Below are 13,830 nucleotides of genomic sequence, written 5' to 3'. Positions count from 1 at the left end.
CCCTGACACACAATGATCTGTGTAAAGTCTGTCTACACCACCAGTATGTAAGCTCCCTGACAACCTGGTTTCGTCTGCTTTGTTCTTTGCTGTATCTCCAGCCCCAAGAACCGTGTCTGGCATGGGGTAGGCACCGAATAAAGATTTGCTGAATGAATGAATCAGTGAATGAATGAGTTGGGTATGGAGGGGAAAATGCGCAAATGGGAATCCCACGCACACACCCTGATTTCTACTTTCTGATCATCTTTGCCCATCTGCGTGGCCAACCTTTGGTCAAGGTCAAAGATAAATTTCCATCTTCCCTTCTATCTTCCAAATGCAACCTACGCTGACATCAGTACTATTTCGGTTAGTATATAAAAACAAGTACCCCGCTGGAAACTGTGTCCAAAACAGTCCAAGATGCCAGAACAAATTCATTCCTTTCAACATTTCCAGGGCAACAACAAACCCAAGATGAACTTCTGGGTCCCTTTTGCCAAAATGCACAACCCTGCTCAAATAATCGGCCCCCAGGAGGAGCTGAATTCACCACGTAAATGGAATTTAAGTAACACATTTCCTATCTGTATATATGATGTTTCAGTACTGGGTCATTATGGTGCAAATACACCAAACTGACAGAAGATGTGAATACACAGGTCACACAGTGTTGGTCATATGAGAACTCTCTGTATTGTATTCACAGTAATTTCTTTATGTTTTAAAACTTTTTTATTACAGTTGATTTATAATGTTCTGTCAATTTCTGCTATACAGCAAAGCGACCAGTCATACATACAAATATATATATGTGTGTATATACATATACATTCTCTTTCTCGTATTACCTTCCATCATGTTCTATCTTAAGTGATTGGATATAGTCCCCTGTGCTATACAGAAGGACTTCATTGCTTGTCCATTCTATAAGAGTTTGCATCTACCAACCCCCAACTCCCACTCCATACCACTCCCTCACGTCCCCCCCTGGACAAGTCTGCTCTCCATGTCTGTGAGTCTGTTTCTGTTGTGTGGACAGGTTCATTTGTGGCACATATAAGTGATATCATCTGGCATTTGCCTCTCTCATTCTAACCTACTTCACTTAGTATGAGAGCCTCTAATTGCATCCATGTTGCTGCAAATGGCATTATTTTGTTCTTTTTTATGGATGAGTAGTATTCCACTGTGCACATATACCACATCTCCGTATCCATCCATCTTTCAATGGACATTTAGGTTGTTTCCCTTTCTTGGCTATTGTAAATAATGCTGCAATGAACATGGGGGTGCATGTATCTTTTTTAATTAATTTGTCCTGATATTCAGGAGTGGGACTGCTGAATCACATGGTAGATATATATTTAGTTTTCTGAGGAACTTCCATACTCTTTTCCACAGTGGTTGTACCAATTTACATTCCCACCAACAGTGTAGGAGGGTTCCCTTTTCTCCACATCCCCTCCAGCATTTCTTCTTTGTAGACTTTTTCTTTTTTTTTTGTCTTTTTCTAGGGCCACACGTGTGGCATATGGAGGTTCCCAGGCTAGGGGTTGAATCGGAGCTGTAGCCACCGGCCTACGGCCAGAGCCACAGCAACATGGGATCTGAGACGCGTCTGCGACCTGCACCACAGCTCACGGCAACGCCGGATCCTTAACCCACTGAGCAAGGGCAGGGACTGAACCTGCAACCTCATGGTTCCTAGTCAGATTCGTTAACCACTGAGCCACGACAGGAACTCCTGTTATTTGTAGACTTTTTGACGATGGCCATTCTGACCAGTGATATTCACGGTAATTCTGCAAATTGAAAACTATATTTTTTTGACTGACCCACAACATGCAGAAGCTCCTGGGCCAGGGATCAAACTTGAGCCACAGCCGTGACAACACCACATCCTTAAGCTGCTGAGCCACCAGGGGACTTTGAAAACTGTCTTAGAATAAAAAGTTAATAAAAACTTTAAGTTGTCTTTGTATGGTAAACTTAAGGGACTGATACTTCCAATAACCCTGAAGCCTCAGCAATAAAATCTTAGGTTTGCCATTACCTCAAGCAGCCTCCTGCTCTCGTGCAGCTTTCAATGCAAAGCAGTTAGGCTCAGACTGAACACCTACCACAGGCTTGGCACTGGAATCAGGTTTACAGTGATGACTAAGACGGTCAAGATGACATCCATGCTTTCCTAGAAGATGATGGCAACACCCAAATAACTAAGCCCGATGAAGCATGTTCTGTGTAATAAAAGCTGACGCTAGCTGAGCACTATTTAAAGTATTCTTCATGGATTAACCCTTCTCACTCTCTCAATAGCCCTTATGAGGTAGGTACCATAATTACACATCCCCACGGAGGAGCACTTGGTACCTTAGAGGGATTAGGTAACTCCCCCAAGGATGCAGAGCTAAGAAAGGATAAAGCAGGAGATGAGCCTGGGGAGCTTAGGGATGCATCTGGACTCCTAACTCTGGTAGCATACAGCCTTCTAGAAGCACCGAGAGGTTCAATTCTAGAAGAATCTCCACACTTGGAAAGTTCCCACAGCTGGAACAACATTTGAAATGGAATTTTTTTTTTTTTTCCTTTTTGGGGCTGCACCTGCAGCACATGGAAGTTCCCAGGCTAGGGGTCCAATCAGAGCTGCAGCTGCCGGCCTACACCACAGCTGGATCTGAGCCGCATCTGAGACCCATGCCACAGCTTACAGCAACTCCAGATCCTTAACCCACTGCGTGAGGCCAAGGATCCATTCTGAATCCTCACGGACACCAGTCAGGTTCTTAACCTACTGAGCCACCATGGGAACTCCGAGATGGAACTTTAATACAAATAGGATTTTTAAAAAATTCAGGTCTGTCCGAATGCATGCACTCTCAACCACATTGTTCCCCTGTCTCATTAGCGGAAAAAACCCCAAAGGATTTTTTTACAATTCTATTTACACAGTGTTTCCTCGACTGCCATACACATGCATAACGGTTCCATATCTGTGAATGTGTGTCAGTGAGGCACTGAGGTAAAAGGATTTGGGTAGAAAGATCCCAAGATATTAGTAATGGTTACAACTTTAGGTGGAGGGAATTGTGAGTGATTTCTCTTTTCCTCTTGAAAGTTTTTTCTACTTTGCCTTGTACTTTGGATCATGAGTATGTGCTACTTTTATGTGTCAGAAAGAAGCAATAGAGCAAATTTACGGCTGAATGCTTCGAAAGGTTACATTATGCTGCTACGAAATGTGATCTGATTCTTGACTTGTTAGCATTTTTACCTCTTCTACCTAACTTTCAAAGATGGGCATTCCAGGTACCAGGGAGTCAAAAGGAAGGCGGCCATGGTCTGCTCAGGGGGGCGGGGCCGCTCTCCTAGTCCCCCAGTGGAGCCCTACCTGCTTTCCACCATCTGGCACCCCCCACAGACCTACTCTTTAAGGCTAAAATTGATTTATATATTGGTGCAGCCCACTATGGCAAAAGTATGGAGATTCAATAAAAAACTAAATATCGAACTACCACATGACCCAGCAAGTCCACTCCTGGGCATCAATCTGGAGAAAGCCACAATTCAAAAAGATACGCGCACCCCAGGGTTCACTGTAGCACTATTTGCAGGAGCAAAGACATGGAAGCAACCTGAATGTCCATCGACAGAGGACACACCACATATACATATAATGGAATATTACTCAGTCACAAAAAGGATGAAATGATGCCATTTGCCACAACATGGAAGGACCTAGAGATGATTATACTAATGGAAGTAAGGCAGACAAAGACAAACATCAGAGGATATCACTAAGAGGTAGAATCTTTAAAAAAATGATTAAAATGAACGTATTTACAAAGCAAACATAGAAAATTGATGGAGATTCATTAAAAAACTAAATATTGAACTACTACATGGACCCAGCAGGGAAAGGGGTGGGGGAGTCAGGAATAAACTTGCAATTTGGGATTAACAGATACATACTACTAGTATATATAAAATAGATAAACAATAAGGACCTACTGTATAGCACGGGGAACTCTATTCCATACCTTGTAATAAATGACAGTGGAAAAGAAACTGAAAAAGAATATATATGAATCACTTTGCTGTACCACTGAAGCAAACATAATGTAAATCAGCCACACTTCAATTTAAAAAAGGAAAAAATAAAACCAAATGAAAATCAGCCTGTACAACAAAGGCAAGCTGAGTGCTCTGAGAATGCCTCCGGGAGCCACTAGGTATTCTTAGGATTCCTGTGGCTTCTGTTTAAGTTAACCTCAAATTTCACAACTCTGACACTGGCCATAGAAGAGGGTGGCAAGAGAGCCACTGCAAAGAGGCTATTTCCTCCAAGGGCCAAGGTCTGCTGTCAGCAGGTACCAAGTACCACCAAGAGAACGAGGTTTCACAAGGCTGTGGGCTTATGTCTACTCACTATTATGATAAATAGAGTTTACTGAGCGTGAGTTTTCTTCAAGTCTCCAATTTGCCTTTACCCAGAGAGCTGTATGGCAGAAGGAAGGAGATATAGATGTGGTTCGTTCTTTTTCTTTCTTTCTCTTCCTTCCTTTCTTCTTTCTCTTCTTTCCTTTTTCTTTCACTTTTTCTCTTTGTTTCTGTTTCCTTCTCTCTCTCTCTCTCTTTCTTTCTTGCTGCACCCAAAGCACATGGATGTTCCCAGGCCAGTGATCAAGGCTATGCCACAGCAGTGCCCTGAGCCACAGCAGTGACAATGCTGGATCCTTAACCTGCTGAGCCGCCAGGAAACTCCCTAGATGACGTCATTTCAATCCAGGTGTTAATGCAGATGGAGACTTTACAGGACATGGTCAATGGATGCCAAGGGCAGAGGCAGACGAACAGGGAAATGGATCCCAAAGAAACATTTGGTTTCTTTTTTGCCAACTTGGCTGGAAACCTTAAGGCAGATAGATCCCTGCGAGCAAGACTGCCTGTGCTCCGCTGACTGATTTCTCTCACTGAGGTTTCAGATTGGATGGCATACCCTGTGCCAGACTTTACCTATGGCTTATCTTCTCCCTGTTCCTCCTAACTGCCTGGTAAGGGGAGGATATCAATTCCCATCACGCAGATGACAAAACTGAGGATCGGGAAGCCTGACCTTGACAGCATCACGAGACGTGTGACTGCAGGACCCGAGATGAAAAAAGCCAGTCTTATCTGGCCTGCGTTCTTTCCATGACATCACCCTGCCCACCCTGGCAGCATTACGGGAAATCACTGGCCTCAATGAAAACCTCGGTGCCTCTGGTCATCAGAAGGAATGTGAGGGATTGCCCACCTGCCAAAGGAGCTAAAGACTTGATCTAGGGCCCCTGTTAGCAGCCCCGTCATCTGGGAAGATGCCTCTGTCTCGCATCCTTGGACGAGTCTTCTCCCCGTGCGGCCTCTGCCTCGTGCCTTGCTTACGTCCCCTGTGGGTTTCAGTGACTCCGAAGTGATGTGTCTTGTTACCCCACCCTGTTACATCTCTACCCTGGCAAAGTATCATAGCACTCTTCCTCCCTCCAGAACACAGGAGGCAAACGAGGCTACTAGGTTTCTAAACTACAGTCTTATATGGCCTCGGAGCTCTCCCTTGAATAAATACACGCTGATACGCTAACTCAGAAGCCAAGAAAAGAAACTATAAATAGCCCCGGTTCCAGCCAGCGGAGGAAGCGGACCCCGTAGTCATGCCAACTTGTGCATACAAGCACACGGATGGAATCTTCAGGACCACGTCTTTTCTTAAAGCTTCAGCCATACCCAAGGAGCATCCCATGAAGGGCATCAGCTTTGCCAACGAAGAGCCAGAGGTGTTTCTTGATGAAATGCATGCAAGGCAGAGAAAGGTAAAATTCACAAGTCAGACTCCTGGGTTGGTGGTGGGGTAGGATGGCGTTTGGATGACTAATCTGAACAAAAAGAGTTTGCGAGTCCTTCTTTGCTATTCAAGTACATTTTAAGCATATGCAAGCCTATGTTTCTTAACAAGCAAAAGAAAATAACCAGCATCCAAGAAGGCATCGTGCAAACATGTGAGCCCCTTATGAAAACACAAATGGCTAAATTCCAGTCCTTGGTAGAAATTCCTTGAGTTTTGTCTTTTAAAACCTACTGGTTTGAGGAGTTCCCATCTTGGCGCAGCGGAAATGAATCCAGCTAGGAACCATGAGGTGGCGGGTTCGATCCCTGGCCTTGTTCAGTGGGTTGAGGATCCGGCGTTGCAGTGAGTTGTGGTGTGGGTCGCAGGTGCAGCTCGGATCTGGTGGTGGCCCTGGCGTAGGCCAGCAGCTGTAGCTCCAACTGGACCCCTAGCCTGGGAACCTCCATATGCCGTGGGTGTGGCCCTGAAAACACAAAGACAAAAACAAAAAACAAACCTACTGATTTGAGCTTATCTTTATCCAGAGAGCTCCCCAAACTGAACGACAAGATGTAAATACCTATGTCTCACTATGGCACATTCAGAATTACCAAGAAGGGTATCTGACCCCAAATATCAAACTTTCCTTCAGCAAGAGCCAGCAGGTGTGTGACAGACTAAATGGAAAGGAGGTGGCAGTGGAGGATGAGGTGTGAGGAGAAAGGGTCATGGGAAGAAAGACTGGTGACACCAGTTCACTGTGTATGAGCTGATTTGATCACCTGCCCTTTGACCCAGAGGCACAGAGGGGTCTTCTCAAGGGCTGTAGGATAAACATCAATTTCCTACAACAATGTACAAGATAGCAAGGGAAACATCCTGACTAGTGACAAGCTCTTCTCACTCCAGACCTCACCATATGATCCCCATGTTTTCTGATATTCTGCTAAAAGGAGGTGGGAAAGTGAAAGTCCCTGACATTTATATCCTGGTACTTCCTTTACATCTTGCTAGAAATGTTTGTCATTCCTCAACTGATAGAAATCCATTGTAAAGTCAGGCCTAGATGAATGGATTAAGAAGATGTGGCACATATACACAATGCACAATGGAATACTACTCAGCCATAAAAAAGGATGAAATAATGCCATTTGCAGCAACATGGATGCAATGAGAGATTCTCATACTAAGTGGTAAGTCAGGGAAAGACAAACACCATATGTTATCACGTACACGTGGAATCTAAAACAGGACACAAATGAGCCTAATACAAATAGAAACAGACTCACAGAAAAAAAGAGCAGAATTGTGGTTGCCAAGCAGGAAGGGAAGGAGTGAGATGGAAGGGGAGTTTGGGGTTGGTAGGTGCAAACTATTCCATGTAGAATGGATAAGCAATGAGATCCTGCTGTACAGCACAGGGAACTATATCCATTCTCATGGGATGGACCACGACAGAAAAGAACATAAAAAAAAGACTACATATATGTGTGTGTGGATATATATGTGTGTGTGTATACACACAGCTGAGTCACTTTTCTGTAAAGCAGAAATTGGTACATTGTTTCTTTTCTTTTCTTTCTTTTTTCTTTTTCTTCTTTTTTTTTTTTTGCCCTGTGGCAGCATATGGAATTCCCAGGCCAGGGATCAGTTCCAAGCCTCAGCTGGACTGGATGCCAGATCCTTTAACCTAATAAGCCAGGCCAGGGATCCAGCCTGCATCCTGGCACTGCAGAAACATCACCAATTCCACTGCACCACAGCAGGAACTCCAGAAATTGGCACAACACTGTAGACCGACTTAATTTTAAAATGACCAAAAATAAATAAAGGCCTAGAAAATTACAATTTGTTTATGTGCATGTCTCTCTGACACCAATAGATGCCAGAAGGTCTCTTTCTCAGTCTCTCTAAGAAGGCACAGTGATGAGCTAGCTGCTGCTCTGTACTTTGGTTGCTGCCTCGCACCCTCTCCTGCTGGGTTTGGTAGCTCAAACACCCAAGGAGTCGAGTGGTCAGGGCACTGTTACCAGCCCTACCCAGCACCACTTCCCTGTGGCTCGAAGGTTCTCAGAGTTTCAAACAGATTGTCTAATGGTGGGTCCTTGCATGTCTTCATCCCCATGGCAACACCAAGGCCGGTCCTTACCAACTTCAGAAACAGCATGCAGTTTAAGCAGAAAGGCGGATTCAGATTTCTAACCTGAATCTCCGCTACCCCTTACAGGTAAAGCATATATGCACGCTCCAATATTCTCACCTTCAGCCAAAGGTGTTCCTATTGTCCATACTAAATAGGACAAGAAAAGGGGGAAAGACCCCGGGGACCCCATCGCTCCTTTTTGTGACCTTATCTTATTACCCTGATGAAATACATAAAAATAAAAGGAACTGAAAAGTAGGGACTCTGTGGTCAATCAGACCCCCAAGGATGTGACCTCTGTCTGATGAATCCCGATGACCTTCAGAGTCCAGCATGGTTTTGAATGATGCACCAAAACGTAGTTATGCACCAAGAAGATACTGAAGAAATGCTTCCTGAATGAGAAGGCATATAGACGTTTCAATGCTACTTAAGCTCCAACAAAGAGTAATAAGCTCTGCTTGATGCTTGAAGTATCATTTTATTGAATTTTATTTTCTTTTACTTTATTTTATTTAGGTCACGGCATGTAGCAGCTTGACGTGGGATCTCAGTTTCCAGATCAGGGACTGATCCTGGACCACAGTGGTGAAAGCTCCGAATCCTAACCACTAGACCACCAGGGAACTCCCTTAAAGTACCATTTTAAAATTAATTAATCTATCTATTTTTCTATCTATTTTTTTTATGGCCACACCTGCAGCATATGGACGTTCCTGGGCCGGGGACTGAATCCAAGCCGCGGCTGCAGCAACACTAGATCCCTGAACCCACTGCATGGGCTGGGGATCGAACCTGAGCCACTGCAGCTGGATTCTTAACCCAGTGTGTCACAGAATGAATTCTATAACACACCATTTTAAATGATTTCAAAGTCATTCTGAAGATCACTGACAGAAAGTATCTGCCACACAGAGACACACACACACACACACACAGAGAAAGGATCATGTGCCTTGGCTTTATCACAAAGACAAAGCCCCCAGTCCCTCCAGAAATACTACTTAAAGAGAACAAATGCAGCCAAGTCACACCATCTCTCCAGCAGACAAACTAAACTCCCTGTTCTCAGTAACAAGCATGAAACAAAGCAGGGGGGTGCTGGCAGCTGCTGCCCCCACACCCCCAAAGGAATCCCAGATGGGAGATGGTTCTTGCCATCACTCTCGCAACTCATCCTTCAGGAATGGTCACCTTGTCCTGTCACGTGGGAGGTGCCCTTCGAAATACACACACTATGCCGCTGAGACACATGACGGCTACTTCCTGTGCAGCGGATGAATTCAAGACCCTAGGGACATTCTGTATTTTACAGATGATTTGTATAACTCAAAAGGGTACGTCTGCTTTCCTTTCCATTAACTGTCTGTAGAACCCGAATCCCAGGCTCGGGGACCACCTACTCCATCCCCTTTCTCAGTGTCATCACTGTCCAGTTTTAGAGTTGCTTCCTCCTACCCCAAACCCCCACTCATCCCTGCCTGTCTTCTCCTATTTCCCCCCTACTTTCTCTGTGTCCCCTGAAACTCTGAGCTGCAGCGGACAGATTGCTCCACATCCTCTCCTGTTAGGCTGAATTGTCCCCAGCCTCCTCTGAGTTACAGCTACTCCCAGGGGACCCTGCTACTGCAATGGAGATGGTGCTTCCAGACCCTCCGTCCCTACCGTCTGTGTTCTAATTCCTTCATCGGGCAGTCTCTGTCTTTCTCTCCACCACCTCCTTCAAAGCCACCGTGCTACACCTGCCTGTCTGCCACCCATTCTCAGTGTTCCCTGAACCTACCCATTACTCACTGTTCTCCTAAGAAACCAGACTTCTGGTTTCTTCTCCTCCTGCCACATCTGTGTCACCTGGTCCCTCCTCCCAGAAGGCCCTTCCTATCCCCTGGTGGAGAATCACATCTGATTTCTCTCACAGTCCTCTTGCGATTCTGCAGGAAGCATGCCATCTTCCAACGCTCCACTCCTCAAGCACTTTCTTGGAGTTCCTGCTGTGGGGCCATGGGTTAAGCATCAGACTGCAGCAGCTCGGGTCACTGTGGAGCCACAGGTACAACCCCCAGCCCTGTGCAGTGGATTAAAGGATCCAGTGTAGCTCCAGCTGTGACGGAGGTTGCAGCTGTGGCTCAGATTCAATCCCTGGCGCAGGAATGCCCATATGGTGCACATACAGCCAGTCAATTCATTCAATTAAATTTTTTAAAAAAAGCACTTTCTCAACTTCCCTGTTCGAGACCCTTCCATGCTCTTCTACGAAGCACACGGTGTGCCTATTTCAGCTTCTCTGGAAAACCGTCAGCTTCCTGGGATCAGAGACCAAACCAGGCAGGGTCTTCTGATGGGTCCTGGGTGGCGAGTCAAACCCTCCGTGTAGTCACGGACCCTTTCCTTTCTTCCCCTGGTTTGCACAAAACCAAATACACACGCACTCCTATAACGAGAGAGTAGACACGTGTGGTGGTGAACTCCAGCGCCAGAAATGCTTCCGATGAAGACAAAGGCCTGGTCCTCGATGACATGCTGCGTTCAGAAGTTCATTCCCATCTTCATGCTCTCAGAGTGTCTGCTGCAGGTCCAACAAATAGCAAGAACTCACTCCCCAGCCTAGATTCCTACCGGAAAAGCATGCAACCTGCTTCCTTTCTATTGGACACAAGAATTGGCGGGGAGATGTTTTGAACTAAAAAAGCAATAAGGAGACCCAGCCCCCTAGCAATGGCTCTGCCTACACACGTGTGTGGGGAGAGATTTCCAAAGACTTAGCCAACGGGAATCCGTTTTGTGTGTGTGTGTCTTTTTACAGAAGTTCCCCAGCCAGTGGTTGAATAGGAGCTGCAGTTATGGTCACAGCTACAGGGACACCAGATGCAAGCTGCATCTGCGACCTATGCTGCAACCTGCGGCACCGCCAGATCTTTAACCAGCCAAGATGTTTAATCCAGGGATCAAACCTGCATCCTCACAGTCACTCTGTTGGGTTCTTAACCCGCTGAGCCACAGTGGGAACTCCACCAAGAGGAATCTTAACTTGAACAAAACAAATGCTCCTCATAAAACATTCAGTACTTAATATCATATTTCAGTCATTTTCTTCTTCTCTTCATACATACAAGCTTTATCCGGACCCCATCTATTGACTTGCATCCGCCTGGCTCAATGTCAAAGCAGCAAGGTCAACTGGCACAGGGTAAGGTGACCAAGTACGTGTTTGTGGGGACAGATCTGTCCAGTTTCTGCGCTTTCTCTGAGGCCTGAAGGCAAAGCAGACGACCACAAGGGCTCCAGCGTGGAAACTGACAGCAGTGACTGACTTCTTAATTCTGTATTCCAGGCAACATTGTGCAAATGTTGGCACTGACCCACATGATCACATTGCATTTAATATTTAAGAAATGCGAAAAACCTGAAGATGTGGGGGCTCCATCGTGGTGCAGTGGTAACAAACCTGACTAGTATCCATGAGGATGTGGGTTCAATCCCTGGCCTCGCTCAGTGGGTTAAGGATCCAGTGTTGCCATGAGCTGCGGTGTAGGTTGCAAACGCAGCTTGGAATCTGCGTTGCTGTCTGTGGTGTAGGCCGACAGCTATAGCTCTAATTCGACCCCTAGCTTGGGAACTTCCATAAGTCACGGGTGCAGCTCTAAAAAGACCAAAAAAAAAACCTGAAAACAAAAACAAAACAAAACAAAACAAAAAAAACCCCTTGAAGGTTCTATAGATTTATTTTAAAGGATTTAAAAATGAGACCCAGAGTTCCTGTCATGGCTCAGAGGTTAACAAACCTGACCAGCACCCAGGAGTACTTGGGTTCGATCCCTGGCCTCGCTTGGTGGGTTAAGGATCCGTCATCACTGTGAGCTGTGGTGTAGGTCGAAGATGCGGCTCGGATCCAGCACTGCTGTGGCTGTGATGTGTGCCAGCGGCTATAGCTCCGATTAGACCCTTAGCCTGGGAATCTCCGTATGCCAAGGGTGTGGCCCTAAAAAGAAAAAAAAAATAAAAACAATAAATAAACTAAAATAAATAAAATAAAAATGAGACTCTCTGGGGAATTAAATTCCCATCAGTCAAATGAAATGGTTTTCTCCATCTCTGGCTGAAAAGTGATTAAGAGAACAAGTTTAAAGGTTATCTGATTATGTATCACATATTAATATTTTATTTACAAATCCTTATAGGCCACTTTTCATTCCAATTTGTGTTCCTACATTGGTTAAGTCTTGAAACCAGAGTGAAAAGGCTCAATTCCTGAAAATGAGTTTCTTTTTTAACATTTGAATGAGTCCACAGAACAATCTAAAGGACATGGTCAACAAATGGGAATTGGAATTGAACCTAGATGAAGGTTAGAAAGGACGGCTATCTGGCTCACCTATGCCACTGGAGCACCTGATTCCAGGGACAAAATCAAGCAAATCTGATGTCAGACATAAAAGCATCCCTAGCTCCCACTTTTCAAAGGTGCTCAATTTTTATTCTCTCAAATAATGGCCAAATTAAACCAAGGCAAGGCACTTTTTCAAAGTGTGTAAAAAGGTAATTCTGGAATTCCTGCTGTCACCCAGTGGGTTAAAAACCCGACTAGAATCCATGAGGATGCAGGTTCAATCCCTGGCCTCTCTCAGTGGGTAAAGGATCCGGTGTTGCTGCAAGCTGTGGTGTAGGTCGCTGATGTGGCTTGGATCCAGCATTGCTGTGGCGCAGGTTGCAGGTGTGGCTTGGGTTTGATCCCTAGCTGAGAACTTCCATAAACTGTGGAGGTGCGGCCCTAAAAAGACAAAAAATAAAACAAAACAAAATAAAATAAAATAAAATGTAACTATGAGAGAACAGAGTCTCTACTCAGTACCTACTGGAGAAAAGTCCCCTTTTCAGTTTCTGTAAGTTTCCATGACTAAATCTGTATTCATGTGACAAGAGACCGTCCCAGACTCACCAGCTTCAGCTTTCTGCTGGCAAACTATGCCTGCCACCTCCTTCTTCCCAGCTCGTAATTTGCAAAGATGCTTGTGGTACTTTATGGAAATGTAAAACCCAAACATCTGAAAGACTCAGTGAACTGCCAAGCATTTTAAAATACTGCAAAAATGCAACAAGACAGAGCCCCACCCACTGGATACAAACTTCTGAATATCAACAAAAACATGCCAGGTCCTTGCTTTTCATGTTGAAGAAAACAGGTCACAGTCAACAGTGCAGCATGTCTCCCTATATTCAGCAAACTCAACGGTGCGTCATCTACCCCTAAGGTCCAAGGCAGGAAATATTCAGCTACAAACTTGATGTTCTAAGGACTCCTAAATCCAGCCCCAAAGTTAAAAATCAGACCTCAAAGTTCCCGTCGTGGCTCAGTGGTTAACGAACCCGACTAGCATCCATGAGGATGCGGGATCGATCCTTGGCCTCACTCAGTGGGTTAAGGATCCAGCATTGCCATGAGCTGTGGTCTAGGTCACAGACGCAGCTTGGATCCCGAGCCCAGGAACTCCATATGCTGTGGGGCGGCCAAAAAAGAGGAAAAAAAAAAAGAACCTTGACAGAGTTCCCTGGTGGCTCAGTGGGTTAAGAATCCAGCGTTGTCACTGTTGTGACTCTGGTTATAGCTGTGGCTTGGGTTCCACATGCAGCTACCATGACTAAAAAGAAAAAGAAACCTGACGACCAAAACAGCCTGGTGTGGCACGGCGGGTCCAGGACAATGGGTTTAAATCCTGCCCCTGCCGTTTCCTAGCTCTGGGGCCTTGAGAGCCAAATTTCTCTGAATGTCCATTTTTACACCTTCAGAAGATACAGTAGAAAGAAATGCTGTATGATGGTAAACCAGAAGCCAGAAAGCACAATG

General features: G+C 45.3%; 1 protein-coding gene across 3 annotated transcripts in view; it reads right to left on the bottom strand.

Annotated features, from left to right (window-relative positions):
- Positions 1-13,830, bottom strand: part of CACNB2 (calcium voltage-gated channel auxiliary subunit beta 2) — a 445,465-nt gene that overhangs the window by 393,256 nt on the left and 38,379 nt on the right. The window lies entirely within an intron of this gene.

The sequence above is a fragment of the Phacochoerus africanus genome, chromosome 12 (genome assembly GCF_016906955.1).
Source record: "Phacochoerus africanus isolate WHEZ1 chromosome 12, ROS_Pafr_v1, whole genome shotgun sequence".
Taxonomy (NCBI): Eukaryota; Metazoa; Chordata; class Mammalia; order Artiodactyla; family Suidae; genus Phacochoerus; species Phacochoerus africanus.
The sequence above is the reverse complement of the archived record's forward strand: the minus strand, read 5'-3'. Positions and strand labels throughout refer to the sequence as shown.